General features: G+C 41.0%; 1 protein-coding gene across 1 annotated transcript in view; it reads right to left on the bottom strand.

Moving 5' to 3' along the window:
- RGS6 (regulator of G protein signaling 6) overlaps nucleotides 1-19,774 on the bottom strand; it is a 635,612-nt gene extending 615,838 nt beyond the window's left edge. Inside the window, exon 1 of the mRNA XM_010588720.3 lies at nucleotides 19,482-19,774. The gene's annotated coding sequence lies outside the window, so the exon portion shown is untranslated. The remainder of the gene's footprint in view (nucleotides 1-19,481) is intronic.
- Nucleotides 19,775-25,953: the final 6,179 nt, after the last annotated feature.

The following is a 25,953-nucleotide window of genomic DNA, read 5'->3' as shown; positions in this document are numbered from 1 at the left end:
TGCTAACCACAAGGTCAGCAGTTTGAATCTACCAGCCACTCCTCAGAAACCCTATGGTACAGTTCTACTCAGTTCTATAGGGTCACTGTGAGTCAAAATTGACTCGACAGCAATGAGTTTGTTTCTTTTTTTTTTTTTCCTTGATATAGAGGAACAAGGAGAAAATTTACAGTAAGCTTATCATCAGAAACCGTGCAAACAAGAAGAAAGCAGAATGAGATATTCAGAATGTTCAAAGAAAAAACCCACCGACCTAAAATTCTATATCCAGTGAAATTATCCTTCAAAGTAGAAGGAGAAATAAAGACTTTCTCAGACAAACAAAAACTGAGGTAATTCACCACCAGCAGACCTACCCTGCAAGAAATGCTAAAATAAATTCTTCAGGCAGATGGAAATAATATAAGCCAGAAACTTAGCTTCACATAAAGAAAGGGCAAGCATCAGAAATGGAATAAATGAAGGTAAAATAAAATCTTTTATTTTTCTTATTCTTAATTTATCTAATACAAAGAACCAAAAAAGCCCAAACTCACTGCCGTCAAGTCTATTCTGACTCATAGCAACCCTATAGGACACAGTAGAACTCCCTTTAGAGTTTCCAAGGAGCGCCAGGTGGATTCAAACTGTTGACCTTTTGGTTAGCAGCTGTAGCACTTAACCACTGCGCCAGCAGGGTTTCCATAGAAAAGATAGACACTTTTAAACAATATTCCTAAACTATGGAGGAAAAAAAAGGCTAGCGTATCAATGGCTTTTTACCCTAACAGAGAGCCCTGGAATAGCCCTTGACAATTAACTAGCCAAGGTTGGCAAACTAGGGCTTGTGGGACAAATTAAACTTGACACCTGTCTTTGTATAGTCCATGAGCTAAGGACTTTTAAATGGCTTAAAAAACTGTCAAAAGAAGACTAACATTTTATGACACATGAAAATTATATGAAATTCAAATTTCTGTGTCCATTAATACAGTCTTATAAATAAATGCCCATGTGTTTACTTATTGTCTAGGATTGCTTTTACTCTACAATCTCAAAGCTAAGTAGTTGCGACAGAAACCATATCATATGGCCCACATGGCTTAAAATATTTACTATTTGCTCCTTAACAGAAAAGGTTTCTTGTCCCTTGAGTAAATCCAATCATTTTATTTTTCAGAGGATGAAGTTGAGGCCTGGGGTGGTCAATTTATGGCCAAATGTCATTCAGCTGGTTAGTAACAGAGCCGGCATTAGAATTCACATCTTAACTCCCAAATGCCTCCCTTCTCAAACGAGAGGAGTTACATTTCCTAAATATGGGTTCTAAGATTGTGGTTTGTAATATTATTCCCTGTAGGGACTGCAGAAGTAACTTATTCTTATTTCACATGAAAGACTATGTGACTGCTAGGAAGAAGTGGGAGTGCCAGAGAAAGCTTTACCAATTTTTATATACAAGAAGGGGATGACTAAGAGATGAAGAGAATGACATGTTCCCAGAGGACCTAAAAAGACAAGTGCTCCTATTGGCTTTTCTTTTTTTTTAAGAGTATAAATTTTATTCCTTGGATTTTGTTGTCTCCTTTCTTTCCCTTTTTTTAAGAACTGGTAAAATCAGTATGTTTATACCCTAAAGTCCTGTCAGTTTGTCATACTGTGGTAACTTATGGGTTGCTATGATGGAAACTATGCCACTAGTATTTTAAATACCAGCAGAATCACCCATGGTGAACAGGCTTTAGTGGTGCTTTGCACAATAAAACAGACTAGGAAAAAAGACCAGGCAATCTATTTCCAAAAATTAGCCAATGTAAACCTTATGGATCACAACAGAACATTGTCCAACTTGCTTGCTTTGGACACGTCATCAAGAGGGATCAACTGTTGGTGGTGCACACCATGTTTGGTGAGGTAGAGGGCCGAAGAGGGAATGGGAGACCCTTAGCAAGATGGAATGGCACCACAGCTCCAATGATGGACGTGAACATGCCAGCAATTGTGAGGATAATGCAGGACCAGGCAATGTTTTGTTCTGTTGTACATAAGGTTGCCACAAGTGGGAGTCTACTTGATGGCAGCTATCTATCTCTATACCCTAAAACTGGGCATTTAAATGTAATATAGGGTGCATCTCTTCTGTGACTCTGTAATGTATATACCTGGAGCAGCAATAGTAGGTTCTCCCTCTTTTAGAGATAATAGAACTTATCAAAAGAAAGATCTAGTCATAAAACTCACCAGCCAGAAAAAATATAGGTCAAAGAAGTAACGACTGTATATATCCCTGAGGGTTTGTTTTTACAGTTTTACTCCTACCACCATGTATATGGAAGACAAAAATAGTACAGTGAGAATGTTCCACTTCCCACAAGAAGGAACTAGCTCATTAACAGACCAACCCTCAAGAACAACTAGAAAAGTTGGATAAAATATTAAAAAACAGAAGGCTACCAAGACAATAAGGACACGTGAGACCAAGATCCAGGAGGAAATGGAAGTGCAGAGGTGACATTCCACTCTGCAGAAGTCTCATGCAGCTATGGTTTTGAGGCACTTATACAAATTCAACATCCATTCATGAAAATACTCTTAGCAAATTTGGAATAGAAGGAAATTTGCTTCGTCTGATAATTTACAGCAAACATAATTCTTAATAATGAAATTCTGAAAACTTTCCCACTGAGATTAGGAATAATACAAGGATGCTCACTACCACCTTTGCTATTCACCATTCGATTGGTGGTCTTAGCCAATGCAATAAGTACATAAATAAATAAAAGGCATAATGACTGGAAAAGAAAAAGTAAAAGCTGTTTTGTTGGTAACGTGATTGTGTACATGGAAAATAAATTAATAATCCACAGAGGACTATTAGAATTCTTAAGTGAATTTAGTAAAGGCACTGGATACAAGGTCAATCTATAAAAATCAATCGTATTTCTATACACCAGCAATATTTTTTAAAAGATGTCATTCATAATAACATTAACTTCAAATGCTATGAATATATCTAAGGAAAAATATGTAATATCTTTACAATGTAAAAAGGTACAAAACATTAAGAAAATGAAAGAATATATAAGTAAATAGAATATACCTTGCTGGTGGATTGAAATAGTTAACATTGTAAAGGCATAGTCTTAGTTATCTAGTGCTACTGTAACAGAAATACCACAAGCAGATGGATTTAACAAAGAGAAGTTTATTTTCTCACAGTAAAGTCAGCTAAAAGTGCAAATTCAGGGTGTTAGCTCCAGGGGAAGGCTTTCTCTCTCTGTCAGCTCTGGAGCAAGATCCTTGTCCTCAATCTTTCCATGGTCAAGTAGCTTCTCAGGCACAGGGACCCCAGGTCCAAAGGATGAGCTCTGCTCCTGGTGCTGCTTTCTTGATGATATGAGGTCTCCAGTCTCTCTGCTCGCTTCTATCTTTTATATCTCAAGAGATTGCCTCAAGACACAATCCAATCCTGTAGTTTGGGTCCTGCCTCACTAACACAACTGCCATCCATCCTCCCTCATTAACATCATACAGGCAGGATTTACAACATATAGGAAAATCACACAATACTGGGAATCATGGTCCAGCCCAAATGATACACACATTTTTGGGGGGACATAATTTCAATCCGTAACAGGCATTTACTTCCAATTTGACCTAGAGGTTTAATGCAATCCAAATCAAAAGCCCACCTAAAGATGATTCTGAAATTCATGTGGTAATTTAAATGGCTAAGGATAACCAAAGTATTCTTAAAATAAGAACAAAGCTAAAGAATATGCACTACTGGATATTAAGGCTTACTATAAAGATGTTTCAACAAACAGATGCAGCGTTGGAGGTGCTCACTCATCTATGCCAAGAAATATGGAAGACAGCTTCTTGGCCAACTGACTAGAAGAGATCCACATTTATGCCTATTCCCAAGAAAGGTGATCCAACCGAATGTGGAAATTACAGAACGATATCATTAATATCACACACAAGCAAAATTTTGCTGAAGATCATTCAAAAACGGCTGCAGCAGTATATCAATAGGGAACTGCCAGAAATTCAGGCCTGTTTCAGAAGAGGACGTGGAACCAGGGATATCATTGCTGATGTCAGATGGATCCTGGCTGAAAGCAGAGAATACCAAAAGGATGTTTACCTGTGTTTTATCGACTATGCAAAGGCATTCGACTGTGAGGATCATAACAAACTATGGATAACATTGTGAAGAATGGGAATTCCAGAACATTTAATCGTGCTCATTAGGAACCTTTACATAGATCAAGAGGCAGTTGTTTGGAAAGAACAAGGGGATACTGATTGGTTTAAAGTCAGGAAAGGTGTGTGGCAGGGCTGTATTCTTTCATCGTACCTATTCAATCTGTATGCTGAGCAAATAATACAAGAAGCTGGACTATATGAAGAAGAACAGGGCACAGGATGGGAGGAAAACTCATTGACAACCTGCGTTATGCAGATGACACAACCTTGCTTGCTGAAAGTGAAGAGGATTTGAAGCACTTACTAATGAAGATCAAAGACCATAGCCTTCAGTATGGATTGCACCTCAACATAAAGAAAATAAAAATCCTCACAACTGGACCAACGAGCAACATCATAATAAATGGAGAAAACATTGAAGTTGTCAAGGATTTCGTTTTACTTGGATCAACAATCAAAAGCCATGGAAGCAGCAGTCAAGAAATCAAAAGACGCATTGCATTGGGTAAATGTGCTGCAAAGGAGCTCTTTAAAATGTTGAAGAGCAAAGATGTCAGCTTGAAGACTAAGGTGCGCCTGACCCAAACCATGGTATTTTCAATCGCATCATATGCATGTGAAAGCTGGACAGTGAATAAGGAAGACCAAAGAAGAATTTACACCTTTGAATTGTGGTGTTGGCAAAGAATATTGAGTATACTATGGACAGCCAAAAGAACGAACAAATCTGTCTTAGAAGAAGTACAATCAGAATGCTCCTTAGAAGCAAGGATGTCGAGACTGTGTCTTACATAATTTGGACATGTTATCGGGAGGGATCAGTTCCTGGAGAAGGGACATCATGCTTGGCAAAGCACAGGGTTAGTGGAAAAGAGGAAGACCCGCAAGGAGGTGGATTGACATAGTGGCTTCAACAACGAGCTCAAGCATAATGACGATTGTAAGGATGGCGCAGGATTGGGCAGTGTTTCGTTCTGTTGTGCATAGGGTCACTATGAGTCGGAACTGACTCAATGGTACCTAACAACAACAACATAAAGCTATAGTAATTAAGACAGTGTGGTATCAGTATATGAATAAACAAATAGAACAAGAGAATGGACTAGAAAGTATAGAAACAGACCCACCTTTCTATGGTTACCTGAATTATATGACATTTCAGAACAGTGGAAAAGACTTATCAATAAGTGGTGCTGGGCTAATGGAATATTCATATGTTATGGACTGAATTGTGTCCCCCAAAAACGTGTTGTAAATCCTAACCTCTATGCCTATGGTTATAATTGCATTTGGGAATGTCTTTGCTTTGTTATGTTAATGAGGCAGGGTTAGTGTAGGGTATGTGGAGTTAACCACTTTTGAGATATAAAAGAGATTAAAACAAGCAAGCAGGCAAGCAGAGATGGGGGAAGAGAGATGCCAAGTCACATGAAGATAGCCCAGGAGCGGAAGCTAAAAGAGACAAGGACCATCCTCCAGAGCCGACAGAGACAGAAAGCCTTCCCCTAGAGTCAGCCTCCTAAACTGTGAGCAAATAAATTTCTGTTCTTTAAAGCCACCCATTTGTGGTAATTCTGCTATAGCATCACTAGATAACTAAGAAACGCAAAATAAATCCTGACCTCTTTTTCACACCATAGACAAAAATCAACCCCAAGTGGATTTTTTTTATCTCAAGATAAAAGTAAAACAATAAGGTTTCTAAAAATTAAAATAGAGAATAGCTTCATGACCTTAGGATAGGCAAAATTTCCTTCAGCAGGCACAGAAAACAATATTCATAAAGAGATTGATAAATTGGATTACATTAAAAGTAAGATCTATTTATCAAAAAAGGGTTAAAAAGCAAGTCACAGAGTGGGAAAAGAGATTTAAAATACATATGACTGATAAAAAAAATTTTGTATTTAGAGTATATTTTTTTAAAAGAAAACTCTACAAATTTATAACCAAAAGGGAGAGAAACCAATAGAAAAATAGGCAATAGACTTGAACAGGCACTACAAAAAGGTTGAAATAAAGTGGCCAAAAATGTTAAAAAGGCACAATATTATTAGTCATGGGGAAATGCATATTGAAACCACAGTGAGACACCATGATACACCTACTAGAATGGTTAAGCTCCAAAGTTGGACAAGGATATGACCAACTGAAACACTCATAAACTGTTGATAGGAGTATAAATTAGGACAACTTAGGAAAACTCTTTGTAAGGATGTACTAAGCTGAACATAAGGAGCCCTCGTGGCACAGTGGTTAAGAGCTTGGCTGTTAGCTGAAAGGTCAGCAGTTTGAACCCACCAGCCACTCTGTGGCAGAAGGATGCAGCAGTCTGCTTCTGTAAAGATTATAGCCTTGGACACTCTATGGGGCAGTTCTGCTTTGTCCTATAGGGTTGCTATGAGTCAAAATCAACTCAATGGCAATGGGGAAGCTGAACACATGGATAAGCCATAACCTAGCAATCCAGTCTTAGGCATAGACCAAATGGAAATGCATTCATATATGCACCAATGCATACGTACAAGCAGTTCATAGCAGGATTATTCATAATAGCCCTAAACTGGAAATATCCCAAATGTCCAGCAACAGTATATGAGTATATTGTAGTATATTCATGCAGTGGAATGCTGTACAGAAATATAAATGAATAAATGACTGCTACACATCACAACATGGATGAATGTTTCAAACAATATTGATCATGAGCCAGAAAGTAAGAGTATATCACATATGTACGATTCCATATATATTTCATAGACTTAAAAAATGACAAAGTTACGACGTTAGGAATCAACATACTGGTGGCATCGGGGAAAAGAGGGTATGTAGTCACTAGAACTCATAGTGACCCCATAGGACAGAGCAGAACTGCCTCATAGGGTTTCCAGGGCTATAAACCTTTACGGAAACTGACTACCACATCTTTCTCCTGCGGAGCCGTTGGTGGGTTCGACCACTGACCTTTCAGTTAGTTAGGAGCTGACCCCTTAACCACTGCACCACCTGACGACAACAGGTTTTGTTTTGTTGTTTTTTTTTTTGGTTAGTCATTGGAAGAGTATGTGAGGTGGTTTCTGGGTGACAGGTAATTTTCTATTTCTTGGTCTGGGTAGAGGTGACGTGAGTGTATTTACTATGTGAAAATTCATCGAGCAATGATTTGTGTACTTGCCTGTATAAATGTTACAGTTTAAAAGAACTGCGTATTTTTTTAAAAGATAGTAAAAATAAATGCAGATCTGGGAGAAGGGTACAGTATCTCAGGCTCTTAACGTGGCACTTGAGCTATGTCCTGTATGGGGATGCAGTCCCAGGGATACGGCTGCAGGGCTCGTGGAGGAGCCAGAGGTGTCTGCCACCACTGTGTATACTCACTCCTGTGTCTGTACATCAGGCATGGAAAAGGAGCAATAATCGCTGAGTGAGAGACCTGCAATGCAGGTGGGAGGAGATTAAAGGATTAAGGGAAAGCCTCATATTATCCAAAAGCTGTTTTTTGAATAATGAAAGTCTTCCAACTCTTAAAAGAGTATTTCAGAACTTCCAAAGAGTGGCTGAAATACTCTGCATTTGTTCTTAATAACCTCCTACTCTCTAGCAAATAAAATCCAAATTCCTTCAGCCACTTTAGAAGATTGAGGTAGTCACTGCTTCTGTTTGCCTGGTATATTTTTTTTCTTTAAAATTGCTTTTTCTAGTAAAGAAGGATAAGACTGTGAACTGTCTGGCCAGAGCAGATCATCTCAGTGCCTACATCAATTGAGCCAAGGTGGGCATGCGACTGGCCAGGACCAATCAGAGTTCTTCCCCGAGACTTAAATAAACACACACACACACACACACACACACACACACGGATCTTTTCCTGTGGGATGACTGTGCTGAAAGGGTGTGAGATATTAGTGATCATCTTCTGTTTCTCTATTGGCACACAAGGAGGAAGTCGAGATGATGAGGTATTGAGCAAGAGTGTGGACAATATCACTTAATTCCCCGGATCCAGACATGACTGAATGCCCAGATACATCAGCCCAATACATTCCCTTTTTCTTGATTTGGTTTGAATTTTGCTTCAGTTCAGTAGGGCTTTTGTTGCCTGCATTCAAGAGAGCTCTGGCTAATCATCACCATCATCATAGACTGACCTTAATTTTCATTTCTAGTCTTGTCATAGTTCATATATAACCAAGAACATGGCCAATGCCTTATATAACCAACAGCATGGTCAATCCTAACCACAAGAAATCTTCCCTAACTGAGAGTTCCCAATAATCAAAGTTCAATTTAAACCAGTCTACTTCTAATACATTTTTGATAACCAACTAGTCATTTCTGTTAAGAATTAGAAAAGATAAGAAACTGGGAATTAAAAACTGGTTTTTAAAAGCAGTGATGGTGGGTGGAGTGTGTTACAAGGCAGATGGTAGGCAGGAGAAGTGAGTTTTGCAGTAAAGCTTTAGAAAACTAAAGGAAGACAAAGAAATGAAAACCCGGAGTTGACAGCATATACTCTGGCATGAAGCTAAACATCCTATGCATTGGGGTGAGATATCCGAGAATCTCCAAAATTAGTCATGCCAAGTAAATTAAATAAAGTTTATCCTAAGCTTTATCCATTTTACCCTTGGGCCATAGAGAGACCCAGGAATCAGCGATCAACTCTCAAAGCTGAAAGTCTGAAAGGTATTGAATATTTGGACTGAGCGCCTGACACAGTAGGGGAGATGTCCATTTGCGTGGGGATCGTGCATTGACTGTAATAAAGCAAAACCATTCACATGTATTTCACTGCAAGGAAGCAACATCCTGGAAAACAGTAAAGTGTCTAGAAACTCAGTGTGGCAAACCCCCTTATTACCAACATAAAAACATAAAACCAAACCAGTTGCCATCAAGTCGATTTCAACTCATGGCAACCATGTGCATATAGAATAGAACTGCTCCAGAGGGTTTCCAAGGCTGTGAGCTTTCAGAAGTGAATGGCCAGGCCTTTCTTTGGAAGCATCTGTGGGTGAGTTTGAACTGCCAACTTTTCAGTTAGTAGTTGAGTGATTAACTGTTTGCACCATTCAGGGACTCCTATTATCAATGTTAAAAAACCATAAACCCATTGCTCGCGAGTCGATTCTGACTCATAGTGACAGTATAGGACAGAATAGAACTGCCCCTATAGAGCATCCAAGAAATGGCTGGTGGCTTCTAACTGCTGACTTTTTGGCTAGCAGCTGTAGCTCGCCATAGCTCTTAACCACTGTGCCTCCAGGGCTCCATTACCAACATTAGGTGAGTAAAATGTCAATCTACTTTGTCTTCTCATTTTACTTTCAATACACAAAATAAATATTTATTGGAAGTTTCACTTACAACCCAGATTTCCCTTATTCCTGTTTTTCCCTTATGTTTTAAGTTCTTCAACATGGATTTCTTCTGCCAAAAAGATTTTTAAGGTCATGACTCTCAGTAGGGGAGTATTAATATTCTTTGCACATTCCTTGCACTTTGTCACTTTTCTCGCTTTATTTACACTTAAACACCTATAGTACACACTTGCCACCCCATCCCCATCTCTGCAGACCCCAAATCCACTGGGTCCTCCAAAGCTCTATTCAACCTCTTCAATGAAATCTCTCAGTGGGAAGTAACCCCTCCCTTTTTTCAACCCTTCTTACCACATTCTGTTTCTCCATCTTAGCCCGACCCCCCCCCCCCCCACGGAATTTTGAGCTTCTTTAACACAGGATTAATCGTCTGAGTAATCATCATTTTATACACAGCGCCTATAAAAGGGTCTTTGGTAGTGGGACTCACTGCCCGATGTGGACAAGCAGGGCAAGGATCAAGGAAGAGCAGCAGAGTCCTTAAACCAACTCTGACCTGGGATAGGTACCTCTCCTCCTTTGGCACGATACCAGTCGACTAACCAGACGTTATTTCCAGGACCACTCTTTCAGTAATGCCTTCATAGCAATCACAGTTTCTCAGTTCTATTCTGCAACTAGGGAGAATGCAGACCAACAGTGTTAAGCTACTTTGTCTAATGTCACCTACACCTGGCTACGGGCAGAAACCAGCAGCCAAGCTCCTAAACTACTGTATTTTTACACAAATAGCACTCGCCTTCTAAGTGTGTTTGCCAACCACTCCCTCCCCCATCGCGAGGTATTTTCGTAAGCAGTTTTTTTTTTTTTTTACAGCAACGTGAAAAAAATTGGCAAGGCAGCACCTCTGAAAATACTTTGCAGGGGGAGTGGTTGGCAAACAAACGTATAAGTGGTGCATTATTTGTGTAAAACTATACTATCTGCTATTCTGAAAGTTAAGGTGCCTTCCCCTGCACCCCCAAATCTAAAACACAATCGATAAATGTATTCTTTGTGAATGCATACTTTCTATTTTGATGAGCTGCTGAATCAGTCCTTGTACTAGGATGTATGGTCAGCAAAATGGTATAATGGCATCTTCCTGCTTGGTTTGGAATCTGAACACAGTAGTCCTTATGCAGCACTTTAAAGGAAAAATACACTGGACGTTTTTTAAAGTTATTGTCTTTTTTCTGCAAAGGTCACAAACAGTAAAACAAAGCCATCTCAAACAAGCATTTAGTTTGGATTGGCAATGTAGATCTATATATATATTTCTAATTGGAATAGTTACTAATGATTAGAGATTAAGGAGCCGTGGCTGCCCAGTGGTTAAAGCACTTGACTGCTAACCACAAGGTCAGCAGTTTGAAACCACCAGTGGCTCTGCAGGAGAAAGATGCGATGGTCTTCTTCCGTAGAGATGTACAGCGTTGGAAACCCTATGGGGTCTCTATGAGTTGGCATCAACTCAACCGCAGTGGGTGGATTAGAAATTGAATTGAAAATATAGCAACAACTGGTCTTGTTGAGTGGAGCATGCCCTTTTCACTTTACCACAGTCCTCATCTGTCCCTAATGCATGCCAACTCTGAGGTCCAGAGCCAGTCACCATTCATCATCACACATGGGTGGCTGTTGGGCTTTTAGAAAAGAGGAGAGTGTTATTTGGTACCCATATTTCTATCGAAAATGAGTCAAAGGGCCTCATGTTTCAAGAAAAATGAATATGCGTGTATTTCCTTCTGAAAGTAAAACGTTCTATATGTTTAACACGCAGAAAATGTTTTTGATGAAAAAATTCAACTTAAGTTAACTGTTGTGAAAGAAACCCCGCTTGCTTCACTTCTTTACCTAACTGGCCTGTGTTTGAGTTTATAAACCATTTTCTAAGGCTTTTTTCTTCATTCTTTCCACAAATAGCCATTAAACAATTACTATGAACTAGACTGTGTCAGACGCTGGGGCTGGTGTTATTGTTAGTTGTTAGTTGCTGCCGAGTCAATGAATAAATTGAGTAAAACAGAACTCCTATTCCCATGGAATGTATATTCTAGTGGAAGGAGACAGACAATATACAAATAAATACACATAATGCGACATCATAATGATAAAAACCAGTTGCTGTTCAGTTGATTCAAATTTATGATGACATAATGTGTGTCAGAGTAGACCTGTACTCTGGTTAAGTGCTCAGCTGCTAACCGAAAGGTCGGTGGCTCGAACCTACCAGCCACTCTCCGCAGAAAGATGCTTCAGTCTGCTTCCGTAAAGATTTACAGCTTTGGAAACCCTGTGGTGCAGTTCTCCTTCGTCCTATAGGGTTGTTATGAGTAGGAATTTGACTCAACAGCAACGGGTTTGGTTTTTGGTTTTAACCTTTTGGACAGAGATCACCAGGTCTTTCTTCTGAGGGGCCTCTGGGTAGGTTCAAACTGCCAACCTTTTGGTTACCAGTCAAGCGCTTAACCATTTGTGCCACTCAGCGTCTCCTAAGGGTGCACTACTATGACTATATTCCAGACATCTGTACCACCCATAGATAAGACTATGAAAAAAATAGTCTCAGTAAGGCAATAAAGAGCAATGGGTAGAGGCAAGGGTGACTATTTTAGACAAGATGGTCTGGGACAGCATCTGATGATGGAGATTTTATGTTAACTCTTTCTCTGAAAGCAAACATGTTTAATGACCATTTATTATCAACATCTCTCACCTGAAAAGCTCACCTTTAATCCTCTCTTCACCTATGAAATTTCTACCTGTTTCCCAAGGCCAGTCTCTTCCAGATCTGATAAACAATGTTCTCTCCTTTACCTGAACTGAACTGTCCTTACTGTCATCTATTTGCTCCTTAATCTGACTCATAAAATTCCACACATTCTTTTTCTAAACTCTCATTAACATCCTTATTGTTAATTTTCTGTTTATTTCTATCAACTCTCCAAGGCAAGTGAAATTATTGCAACAGTGGGGTTTCTGTTTATCCCCTGTCTTAGTCATCTAGTGCTGCTGTAACAGAAATACCGCAAGTGGCTGGCTTTAACAAAGAGAAGGTTATTTTCTCACAGTCCAGTAGGCTAGAAGTCTGAATTCAGGTGCCAGCTCCAGGGGAAGGCTTTCTCTCTCTGTCAGCTCTGGAGGAAGGTCCTTGTGATGCATCAGTCTTCTGTTGGTCTGGGAGTATCTCAGCACAGGAACCTCAGGTCCCAAAGGACACGCTCTGCTCCTGGCACTGCTTTCTTGGTGGTATGAGGTCCCCAACTCTCTGCTTGCTTCCCTTTCCTTTTATTTATTGAGAGATAAAAGGTGGTGCAGGCCACACTCCAGGGAAAATCCGTTGACATTGGATCAGGGATGTAGCCTGAGCAAGGGTGTTATACCCCACCCTAATCCTCTTTAACCAGAGATTACGATTTATAAAACATAGGAAAATCACAAAATGGAAGACAACCACCCACACATGGCCTAAGTTGACACATATTTTAGGGGGACACAATTCAATCTATTACATCCCCCATAGCACCTTGTGATATATCAGAGAGACCCAGGACTTTGGGGTCAAATTAGATCTGAACTTAAATCTTGGTTTTACCACTCAGTAATTATCTGACCTAGGGCAAGTGGCTGAACCTCTTTTCAGCTTTGGTTTCCTCATCTGTAAAATGGGAGTAATACTGCCTAAATTCTGAAAAGGCTTCTGATCCATAGAGAGCTTTACAAATGAGGATTGTCATTTTGTTAAGATCAGCTCACCTCATACCACAGATCCATAGCTTTGTAGGCTGCGCAACTTTTCGTCTAGGCAGCCAGTTTTTGTGAAGTATTTACTATGCATGGCCTTCTGTTGGGGCTGGAGATATTACAGTTAAAAGAAAAACTATAGCCCAGTGGCGGAGACTAACATTAACGAATAATTACAAATTAGGAAGAAGGCCTCACTACGTTTCTGGATCTGGCCAGTTAAAATCAATCAAGCAACAAGAATGAGGGTTTTATCCATTTGCACTTTGCATCCACACCTGTACCAGTTCATACATTCACATCATATGAGTCTATGTGTCTGCACTATACCAATCCATGTATCCACACCATACAATTCATACGTCAACACATACCAGTCCATACATCTGCACTGTCCCAGTCCATGCATCCACCCTGTCCCAGTCCATGCATCCACCCTGTCCCAGTCCATGCATCCACCCTGTACCAGTCCATGCAGCCACCCTGTACCAGTCCATGCATCCACCTTGTACCAGTCCATGCAACCACACTGTACCAGTCCATATACCCATACTGTACCAGTCCACATACCCACACTGTACCAGTCCACATACCCACACTACCAGTTCACACACCCACACTGTACCAGTCCATGCATCCACCTTGTACCAGTCCATGCAACCACACTGTACCAGTCCATATACCCACACTGTACCAGTCCACACACCCACACTACCAGTTCACACACCCACACTGTACCAGTCCATATACCACATTGTACCCGTCCAAGCACTCGCACCGTACTAGTCCGTACATCCACGTTGCACCAGTCCATGCATCTGTTCTGTACCAGTACATGCATACACATCCATACCAATCTACGCATCCATGCCCATATCAGACCATACATCCACACACATACCAGTCCATGCACCTTTCCTTGTACCAGTCCACATTTCCTCCCATTCACCCCACCCATAGCTGTCTCTGCTGCAAGTAAAATAACTCAGTAAAAGCTGACCAAGCTTCTACCATGCATCAAGTACTGTGATAGACACCAAGGATACAAAGAAAATGAAGCAAGGCCTTGCTCTGGGTGTGGTTCACCATCTGGCACAAGAGATGTCAATGCAGCAGCCGTCTCCTACTTTCCATTTCTCTTCCTGCTGGTGATTAATGGCCATTAGGCTCAAGGAAACAGAGACATCTTTGGCTACCACAGAGGAGGTCTTCCCTGCCTTACCCTCTCTCTTAGATGTCTGAGCCATGGTATACTATATACATGATCCTATTTTCTCCTCACAGTCACACATAGTCAAGAAGTATATTTTTTTGCTTCCTGTTTTACAGATAAGGAAGTTGAAGTTCAGAAACCCAGTTAGTAGGGTTTTCGAATGCCTGTTTTGCTACTTAAGAATCACCAAAAACAGTTTTCTGTCTGGGCTGGCCAGGTCTCAGCAAGTGGGACACAGATGTCTTGGGTACTTCCAATGGAGCACCACCACTAGTTCACATTCATGCAGGAGACACTCATCTCAGGAGGCTTTCTGTAATTTGGACTTCCACTTGGGTAAGAAAGATGGAGTTACTGAGGGGTGCAACCAGTTAACATTCTTGACTGCTAACTGAAATGTTGGAGGTTCAGATCCACTCAGAAGCACCTTGGAAGAAAAGCCTGGACATCTACTTCTGAAAATCAGCCACTGAATCCTACAGAGCACAGTTCTACTCTGACACACATGGGGTCACCATGAGTAAGAATCAATTTGATGGCAACTGATGACTGTGCAAAAAATTAGAGGTTTTTCTTTTTCTCCCTTTAATGGTTTTACCGTATTATTTGTGCTCCACTACTAACTTAAATATTGGCGGTTCAAACCCAACCAGCAGCACTGTGGCAGAAAGGCCCAGTGATCTGCTTCCATCACGATCACAGCCAAGAAAACCCTTTGGAGCAGTTCTACTCTTAACACTTGGGGTCATCATGAGTCAGAACTGACTTAAGGGCAAGGGGTTTGGGTTTTCTTTTTTTTTTTTAAGAGAAAAGACAGCTGATATACCCTCCTTCAGCTTCTAGAACAACTCATTTTAATTGCCTCAGTTAAATGAGCATCTACTTTGTTCTTCTTCAAACATTTACACATTTTTTTAAGCTTCCATAAAGGACTCGATGACACTGGGTTGTTTGGGGCTGGGATATATAAAAATGAGATTTCTCTGCACCTATGTTTCTGCCACTCAAGCAAAAAGGAAAGATTAATTTTCTGTTCCCTGAGTAGCCACAGGAGGGTGATCACAATCCCAACATGTGAATTTCAACTGGTGGAATCTCCTGGGGGTCAAATCTATCACCCACTGTCAGTGGACTGGCGCTGCCACTTACTAACTTGTGACCTTGCGAAGATTAGTCTGTTTCTCTAAGTCTGAGCTTCCTCAGTCATAAAATGGAGGCCTCCCTCATACAGCAGTTGCAGGCTATAACAAGCAACGTTCTGCCTTTTTGTGGGGAGGGAAGAAGGACTTGCTGGGCCACTGTTTGTTTTACCTCCTGCTTTGGTAATTGCTTGCTCCTCTGTTGGAATATGTGTATATGGTAGAAAATGAATCACCTCTTCCTGGTTTCAGAGAGGCAATGATGAAGCATTTGATAAGCTTCAAGGTTTATAACATCTCAAGTAGGTACTCGGAGTTGTTATTTAATGTAACTCATTAGATTTAATGTCTGTTTTAACTGCCTGCTTGTATTTTTGCTCTTCTTGTAGTTTGAAGACCTAGGGTTTCATGACTGATTGTTACTCTTATTGCAGACTTAATAGTTCCAAATTCTGGATCTTCTATCTTCACTACTTCAGAAAGTTTTCCACCCTCCCCCTGGAGAAAATTAACACGATTCAGCCAATGCGTACTGAGCACCGACTTACAGGTATATTGCTGGGCACTGGGAAAATGGATGCGAAGAAACGTAAACAGGGTTTCTGCTCTCAAGGAGCTTACAATCTAGTTCAGTGGTTCCCAGTGTGGTCTCCAGACCAGCAGGGCCTTATTAAAAAGGCAAAGTCTCAGGCCTTGCCTCAGATGAACTGAGTTAGAAACTCTGGGGGCAGGGTCCAGCATTCTGTGTTTGAGCAAGCCCTCCGCAAACAAAGACCATCCTCACCCGGTGTTAAAATAATAAATGCATAGTTAACACTGGGAGGTAAACCTGAAAGTCTCATTTGTCCTTCCAGGAAACAGAGGCCCAGAGAGGTTTCTACTTACCCCACAACCACAAAACAACGGTCAGCTGATGAGTCAGTGAAAGAACTGAAATCAGAACTCAGGACCAATGCTCTTTCTACTTCTTTTCTGATACTTTAATCCCTAAATCTGCCCAGGAGTCCCAGGTATTACTGATCCATGGTGCACGCCTTCATTTGAAAAGAAAACAGAGAAACAGAGAACCTAGCCTCCCCTGAAAATAAGGACCACTAAGAAAAATTAAAATCTGATCTCTTAAAACCATGCAGTAAACTAACAGTAATTTCTCAAGCCTTTAACACATACCCAAGTTCTATTTACAAGATTGGAATTTTTTTTGAGGGGGGAGAGGGGTTGAAATACAATGAATAATGTCATCAGAATAAAGTCTGGAAGAATATTTAGTATGGAGAAATATTAACAGTAGTTCACCCATCTTTCATTTTGTTTTGTTTTTCCTTCAATTTTTCCAGCAGTTACATATTACTTTGTAATTCAGGAAAAGTAAAGCTGCTTTTTGAAATTCTATGTCCATAACATTCAACAGGAAGGTTTATTTTGCAATTTTATTTCTTTCCATACAGCGGGATAGTGTGTTAGAGTCATTATTTATAACATGCCGTATGTCACAATGAAGATGAAATTTGGTAAATACATTATTCCAGCTGGCACTGAAAACGAAGAGGTTAAACGCTTTTCCAGGTTCAAAGCACGATGAATTAAGACAAGCTAACTGTGAAGCTAAAGGAAAAACTAATCCCAGTATTGAGGGCTCTGAGAACATCCCCTGTTTCCAATGGCACTGAAAGATGTTTATGTTGACACCTAGAGCTCCTTACTCATCTCTCCTTGATGTTTAACCCCTGGCACAAAACAGAGTGTTCAGCAATTCCCAGCAAAGTCTTAGGAGTTAAGGAGGTAAGATTCATGGGAGAAGGTCAGACAGATAGGAAACAGAATGATCTTACTTCCAGATAAAATTTTGTCCCTGTGGACCATTAAAACAAAACAAAACAAAAAAACCCAGCGCCATCAAATTGATTCCGACTCATAGTGGACCATCAGACATCCAAAATTATTGGCAAATTTCATTGTCCTAAATATCTTTTTTTTTCTTTCTCAAGAAATGTTTGCTCATTAAAAAAAAAAAAAAGGTCTGTTGGATATCTTATTCCACAAATAAAAAAAATAAAGAGGTTGCTGTCTTATTTAAATAGGCATGTCTGCTGCAAAACCATTGTAATTTCTCACTTGATAGGACAATGTGTTGCTTCAAAGAAAAACTAGCATTGCTTTACTGAAACTTTTCTCAGCAATATAAATTCAACAAATGCTAACTGAAGTTTCTTAATGGAGACAGGAAAGTGAAGCAAATAACCAGTATAATGAACATGGAAAAGAAACACCAGGGGCTACTCACTTTATCAAAATACCTCACAATAGCTGGAGTTTCTAGAAATTTCAGACGCTTTCAGAAAAGGACAAGTTATTGAAAACAGAATATATATATATATATATATATATATATATATATATATATATATAGTGTGCCCCAGGGTTATACTGCATGAAATCACAATATCTGCATAACAATTTGGCTTGACAATAGTATCAGAGAACTCAGCTGAAGGAATTTATCATTCTGGTTTTTCACTGCTCAGCATACAAGCTTTCTCCTACAAAGGCATATCTGTAAAGACTCAGACTTCCCTCAGTCCTCTACTTTCTCTCATTCAGAGTAGTCAGTCCCACCCCTTGAAAAATTATTAATAAGGACAAAGAATATACAACTCCCAGAAAGTTTCCCACCAACCCCCAACCCCTATTCCATATAATTGCCCACCTGCCTACGCAAATTGTTTTACAAGAGCCTTTGCTGTTAACGTATTAAACTAAACCTAACAGCTTCCTTTCAGTTTAACACTTTTTAACAGACCACACACACAACTTAAAGCTCAATTTCTAGTTCAATTCTGACTCTTACAAGCCCAGTTCTTGTTCTATCTCTCACCCCCTCTGGAGAGAAAAGGGTCGAATGTTAGGTTTTACCTCCTCCTGCTTATTTTTGCAGTTTTACTTTCGAGTTGCCGAAAGGTATTGATTAGAAACTACCTGCAGGTCCAGCTTCTAGGCATTGATAAATGCTGAGGGAACAACTTCAAACCAACAAGAAAACCCAAATACCTTCAATTTGCGGCATATAAATGCCACTTGTCTAAGAGAAAATAACTTTTTACTCCATCAAAAAAAAAAAAATGAAATGCAGCACTTTTCTTTCTAAACAAAATTAAATTTTCTGGGTCACATTCCTTGTCTCACTGGGCCACTTTTTACGCAGCCTCACAGTACTGTAAACAGGGCCTCTTCACTCCACCAGTTTAGCCGTCATCCTCCTCGAGTGAATACTTACTGTAGTTCCCTCTCCTTCCGCAGTTCCCCACAGCAGACCTCACCACCCACCTCTGCCCTGCGCACTTCACCACGACAACCCGTTTTTTCTCCAAACCACAATTGGGTGAGCTTATTCTAAGGAAAAAAAAAGTTAATGAATGTCTGCTGTCAAGTCAGAGCTGCCCTACCTACCTGAGATCACAAAATCGGAAGACTGGAAAGATCTAAAAGCAGGTTCCTTCTGCACGCAAGTCCCGGGCGTTGAGCACTTCACACACCAAAAACCAAAAACACGATTTGCATACAGACCTGCACCCATCCCACACAAGTCCACACGCGGGCTTGCCTAACCACTTATGTAAGCGCGTGCCTCCACAGTCCCAAACGCGCGCGCACACACGCGCACACACACACACACACACACATACACATACCTGTCACACATCTGAAATGGACATGCACCCACACCCCGGAGATGAAATCAACACAAGAGTGGGGGGCGGGGGAGACACATGCCGTTTTAAACCACCTTTCCCCCCATTTGTTTCTTGCCCATTTTGTCACAATTACAATTACCTTAGCAACCAAAGAATTGTCTTGACTCCCCCTCCGGCTTCTTAATCTCTCCTAAAGCCAAGCTTGCGCCAGGTTCATGATAAAGCTAGGAAAGCCAAGGAAACCAGGGCCCGGCTGCCTCTTGGGGGCGGAGGGGAAGTCTGGGTCCGTCTCCGCGCGTCTCTCCAGTGTCTCGCCCCCTCTCGGCGAGTTTCCGTGGTGGCGAGCGCAGGGGCTCAGCTAGCAGAGAGTGAAGCCTGGGGCTGGCGAGGAGGCGCGGCGGGGCGCATGGTGCCAGGGCGCAGGGCGCTCGGGATGTCTCCAGCGCGCTCCGGGCCGGCTCCGCTCTCCGCGCTCCCGGGGCTCGCCCGGCGCCCGCCTCTCCCTGCCCGGGCCGGTGAGGTGTGCGGAGGTCGGTACGCTCCCACGGCGCGGCACTCACCCGTCTGCCCCCAGCTGTGGGACCCGGGTGCCGCGGACCGAGCTCTCGCCGCCCAGCAGAGCCGAGCGCTAGTAGCTGCCCCAACTCGCAGAGCCGCTCAGCACCGCGTCCGGGAGCTGCTGCAGCGGCGCCCGCTGTCGGGTGCGGAGCGGAGCTGCAGCCCGCGCTCCGCGCACCTGGGCTTCGGCACCTGGGACCCCACAGGCGCGGCGCCGGGAGGGGCCCAGCGGCCCGGGCGGTGCCGAGGCACCTGAGCACGTCCCAAGGGCGCCGCCGCCCGGCTCACCTGTTCCCAGTGCGGCGTAAGATGCAGATGTGATTTACCCGAGGAAGAGAAAACCTGGAAATTGCTGGCGCTTTAGCGGTGGCGGAGGAAACTGGGACACTGGCTCAAGCATGCGGAGGCTCCTTCCGTCAGTTCCGAGGGCTGGCCCCCTCCGGAAACTTCAGTGGCGTCAAGGTTGTCCTAGGAATTCCTGGCCCGAATCCCTCGCTGCCGTGAAGCTGGCGGCCTCTAAAACGGGCCTCCGCGATCGACAGCAGTATTATTACTAACCTCCTCATTTTTATTTATTCAATATTTACACCACACGCGGTATTTGCAGTGTTTTATGATTATTCTTGTTTGGAACACTACAAAGAAACTTTCGAGAAAAATTAAAATATAGATATTCTTGGGGGAAGAAGAAGAAAATGCCGAATATAGAAAATGAGAAAGGGTAACTTGAGTTGGTTTTCTTTAATGTAGGAGTTTTAAAATTTGATGCTTACAGATTCAAGAAGCTGCAGATGGAAAAATGACGAGATCGTTGGTACTGAATGGTTACCATGGAATTTGTGTGCAACATCAGTGTTAAAGATTTATTCCTCGGTTGTATTATGTCACCAGAAGAAAAAAAAAGCTTAAAATATGTAAATGCCTGTAAGGATGGATGACCTGAACTCTGTTCATCCATGTGGATCCAGAGGTTGAAATTTAAGGCACCCCCACTCTTAGGGAGGGATTACCCAATAAGCAAGGTAAGCATGGGCTTACTTGTGCTTACTTACTAATCTGCAGTGAACAATTTCACAGGAGGTTCATCTGCCCCTGTCAATAAATTGTAGGTTTGAAAAGAGGTTTTGATTCTGTAGGAAGGTGATGTGGGGTTAGGAGAGAAACAGATGCCAGCCATAGCTAGAAGCAGAATCTTTGATGTGGTGAAAAAATGTGAAATTGTTCAGTACAGATGATCTGGTAAGCAAGGTAAGCACTGTGCTTACCTTGCCTATTGGATGATCTGCCCCTGCCCAAAAGACATCTCTTTTTCCACCATTATATATTGACTGATTGATTCATTCATCCAATAAACAGTAATTAGCACCTGCCTGTGTTATCCCCTCTGTTGAGCACTAGAAGGAAAAGAAGCAGTCCCTGCTGTCAACCTTCTCTTTCCAATGGGGCGAGTACATAAACAGCTAAGTGTATTTATTGTGTGCTAAATCCACTGTGACTGGGTGCAACCACAACCTGAGGAAAACTAGTAACCTAGAGGAGCTACCCAACATAGTGTGTAAAATATAATTTCAATGCATGCTCCAGTTATTATATTTATTCAAGTTGAAATGTAAAATCTTTTCTTCCCCACATTCAGCATTTGGCTTAGGTATGGTTGTGGAGCTGGCTGAAGCTGTTTGTAACTCTTAGTGAGCAGGCTGGCTACTGAGAGAGAAATGGGAATTAGGGGACTAGGGTACATCCTCTTCAGAGAGCTCTACATTTCTGAGGGTCAGGCAGAACATGAGGGGACAACCAAGTGGAAGACATTTATGTCTTCATCTGAAGAAAAGCCTTACCGTGTACTTCACTTAAAAAAGCACAAACATTCATAAACACTATATGAAATTGTTGTTAGGTGCCATTGAGTCGGTTCTGACTCATAGCAACCCTATGCACAACAGAATGAAACACTGCCCAGTCCTGTGTCATCCTCACAATCGTTGTTATGTGTGAGCCCATTGTTGTAGCCACTGTGTCAGTCCATCTTGTTGAGAACCCTCTACTTTACCAAGCACGATGTCCTTCTCCAGGGCCTGATCCCTCCTGATAACATGTCCAAAGTATGTGAGACTTAGTCTCGCCATCCATGCTTTTAAGGAGCTTTCTGGTTTGCTTCTTCCAAGACAGATTTGTTTGTTCTTTGTCACTCCATGGTATATTCAATATTCTTCGCCAGCACTACAATTTAAAGGCATCAATTCTTATTTGGTCTTCCTTATTCATCATTCAGCTTTCACATGTATATGAGGTGAATGAGAACACCATGACTTGAGTCAGGCACACCTTAGTCTGCAAGGTGACATCTTTGGTTTTCAACACTTGAAAGAGGTCTGTTGCCCTGGTGACGTGGTAGTTAAGAGCTATAGCTGCTAACCAAAGAATCAGCAGTTCGAATCCACCAAGCTATGGCTACTAATCAAAGGGCCAGCAGTTCAAATCTACCAGCTGCTCCTTGGAAACCCTGTGGGGCTGTTCTACTCTGTCCCCTAGGGTCACTATGAGTCAGAATCAACTCCATGACAATGGGATATGAAATTATATACATATGTATTTATGTATTACATGCTATTTCTTAGGTTTATTTTTATATAAATATATATTCTTATAGATATATATATAATGTCTGATTTCCTATATATACACATATCTGTGACATATATGTAAATGAAATGATAAAAGTGATCAACTTAATAGATACAGGCCACACTTTCTGCTGGCATGGCCAAGAGATTGGTTTACATACTGAGGAATTGAGCAAGCAAGTAAAATATGCATTAAGGATATAGGATTTCCCACTGTTAGAGAAGGGAGTTACAAATATAGAAAGGGAAAAGACTTGAATAAACCTAATGATGTGGCTTGAAATTGGAGGTGTTGGTATGAATTCATGGTTTTAATTTAGGTAGATAAATAGACCAAAATAAGTATGTGAGTGTCTCTGTGTGTGTGTGTGTATATCTGCGAGCTCTGCTTACTGAGAGGGCCTAAAAGCAATGATACCCCAGTAGTAATGAGCACACCTAGCACTCAGACCTTGGTTTGTAAATACCCTTCTCTACAAAAGGAACCATGGCTCCTCTGTGTAGTGGATGAGCCTGGAATAATTTGTTACATATGAAAATAAGAAGATGTGCAAAGAATTGTGGAGACATGGCAAGAGAGGAGCCAGCTTGAAGGGGCTCCTATTGGCCATATCGAGGGCAATTTCACTATCAAAATAAATTGTAGGTTGTAGCCCTTTGAGTAAAATAGGAACCCATGAATCTATGCTGATAGAAAGAGAGGAAAAGGAAAAACTCCATTTTATACTAGAACGTAACTAATAGTTGAAGAAGGAGAGATAGAATTAGAAAATCGCCATTTGGCAACCATCAATGTAACAACTGAACCAATGGATGCTAAAATTAGTGAGCAAAAAATAGTTTGATAAGGAATAGGATATTTATATCATCTCAAAGTATGCCCCTAAAAATAGTCATTAATCACATATTAATTAATAAGTATATCATGCTTACTAATTAAATTTATAGCTGTAATACCTGGGAGACACCATCTAAATCACCTGATAAAAGTTCACATAAATAAAAACCAGTAATGGGACAAATAAGCCTTCTGTTGGCTCCTGCTGCGATGCACTGAGAAGAACGCAGCATCACTTCTTGTGCATATGCACACATCACGAGGAAACATCAGACAAGCCCAGACTTAGGGGAACTCAGAGTAACTTACCTGTCCTCTTGGAAAAATATCAAGTCCACAAAAGTAAAGGCTATTCTAGATTGAAGAAGACTAAAGAGATATATGAAAGTCAAGATTACTTTCAATTTGTTCCATATTGAAGGAGACTAAGCAGAAAAAAGCAGAAGTGACAACTAAATGCAACATCTCGTTGATCCCAACTCATAGTGACCCTATAGGACAGAGTAAAACCGCCCCATAGAGGTTCCAAGGAGCACCTGGTGGATTCGAACTGCTGACCTTTTGGTTAGCAGCCATAGCTCTTAACCACTATGCCACCAGGGTTTCCATAATGCAACAGGTGATCGTGAATTAGATCTAAGATGACATTAATGACCTCTTGACATTAATGTCGTAATCAGTGAAATTTCAACGGAGTCTGTGGACTAGATGGATTAAATTGGATCAATGCTGTTTTCCTGATGTTGACATTGTACTTATTTTATAAGAACGTCCTTGATTTTAAGAAGTACACGTTGAAATATTAAAGAGTAATGGGGCATCCCATCTGCAACTTAAGTTCAGATAGTTCAGAAATGTTAACAACTAGATGAAAGGTATAATCCTTTTTACAACTTTTATGTAAATTTAAAATTATTTCAAAATAAAAGGTTAAAAGATACATTAAGATATAATTGTTCTCCTTATTAAAAAAAAAAAAAAAAAACCCTAACTCTTCAAAAGTGTTCGCCATGGATATTCATTAATAATCAATTTACTGTTAGCTATATGGAAAATACGATTTCATTTACTGCTTTGTGAATATATACAGGAATGTGGTTCAACCCAACATTTCATTCATTCACTCAGCAATTATTTATTAAGGGCATGCTACACACAAGGATCTTTCCCAAAACTCACCTAAAGCATAAAATGAATTACATTTATAGGTAAAATCTTGTATCTTTTGATTACTTCATTAGCAAGTGAGGAGTTGCAGGAAATTATGTAGTAGAATTGATTGTGGTGTAGTTCTCGAGCTAGGTGACAAATTGGACAGAAGAAGGGAAATGAGCTGGCAATCTAGTTTCAATAACTGCATTGGCAGGCAAAGGTAAGAAAATATTGCTAGTGTCAATGTATTTGGTCCATGTGTTCATGGCAGTGAATTCGGGGAGTATAATGAGTTGGGGCATCATGTGAACCATTTCCTAAGGCTGTCCTTTTGTGACACTTGACAGCTGACGCTGCTTTTTCTCAAATCCCCACATTTTCTTTTCCTCACTATTTATTATCGTGTTTTCCTTTTTCTATGACCTCAGTGCTGTTTTCTTTGCACTTCAGCAAGAAAAGGAAACAGATTTCTGGATTGGTGTTATCTCCTATCGAATCCAGAAAGAAAATTAATTTTCTGATTAGATTCTTTATAAAGGGTCATTCTCAAAGGATGGCTCGAAGGTCACAGCATCAGTATCACCTGCCGTGCTTGTTAAAACTTTGCTATAAAGATTCTTGAGCTCCACCTCAGATCTGCTGAATTGAAATTTCTAGCAATGGGGCCCAGGAAACTGCTTTTTAACCAGAAATTGAGACCTACAGCCTATGGGGTGCTTCCCTCATAGAACGCCCAGGATTTCTGTTACCACTAATTATGTTACTTCCTTCTCAAGAAGGATCTACGGCAGGCAAGCGGATTGCAGTGTAAAGTGGATTTTTCCTGTTTCTGGTATGACAACGTTTCAGCACTTGGTCTACAGTTCTGAAAACTTTTTTTCTCTTGGAATCAATGTGTTTATACCATGATCCAGGAACAGGAATGTTTGAAACTTGCAAGTAATGTCATGTCAGAGTGTGATGCATATTATGAAGTTCCAGTGTTTAATGATGAGGATTAAGAAAATATGCAACACACATGGGAGAAAGTTTACATCGACAATTGCAAGTTTAAAAAAAAAAAGCCTACACCGGGCCCCAAATAACCATAAGATGCTGTCCACCTCGATTGTTTGACCAGGCTTAACCTCAGATAAATACGTGCTTTCCAAATACCTCCTAGGCACTATTGGAGACACGACCCTCCTGGATCTTGTAGTCAGGTTGTCAGAGAATATGCAGCTACTTATGCCATGTGACTTGAAGGGCTGGACAGGTGCCCTTAATCAAAATTATCTATTCCTCCCCTCCCTCCCACCTCTCTCCGGTAAAGTAAGGCACTGGGATTCCCACAGTTTATCAAAATCAGTTTTAGGCTCATTTGATTAGGACCATTGTAAATTGGCAGGGGAAGTTCTTTCACCAGGAAGATCCTTCACTGAAGGAAAACTCTATCAGTT

Source organism: Loxodonta africana, chromosome 10 (assembly GCF_030014295.1).
Source record: "Loxodonta africana isolate mLoxAfr1 chromosome 10, mLoxAfr1.hap2, whole genome shotgun sequence".
Taxonomy (NCBI): Eukaryota; Metazoa; Chordata; class Mammalia; order Proboscidea; family Elephantidae; genus Loxodonta; species Loxodonta africana.
Note: the sequence above shows the minus strand (reverse complement) of the source record. Positions and strands in the feature narration are given on the sequence as shown.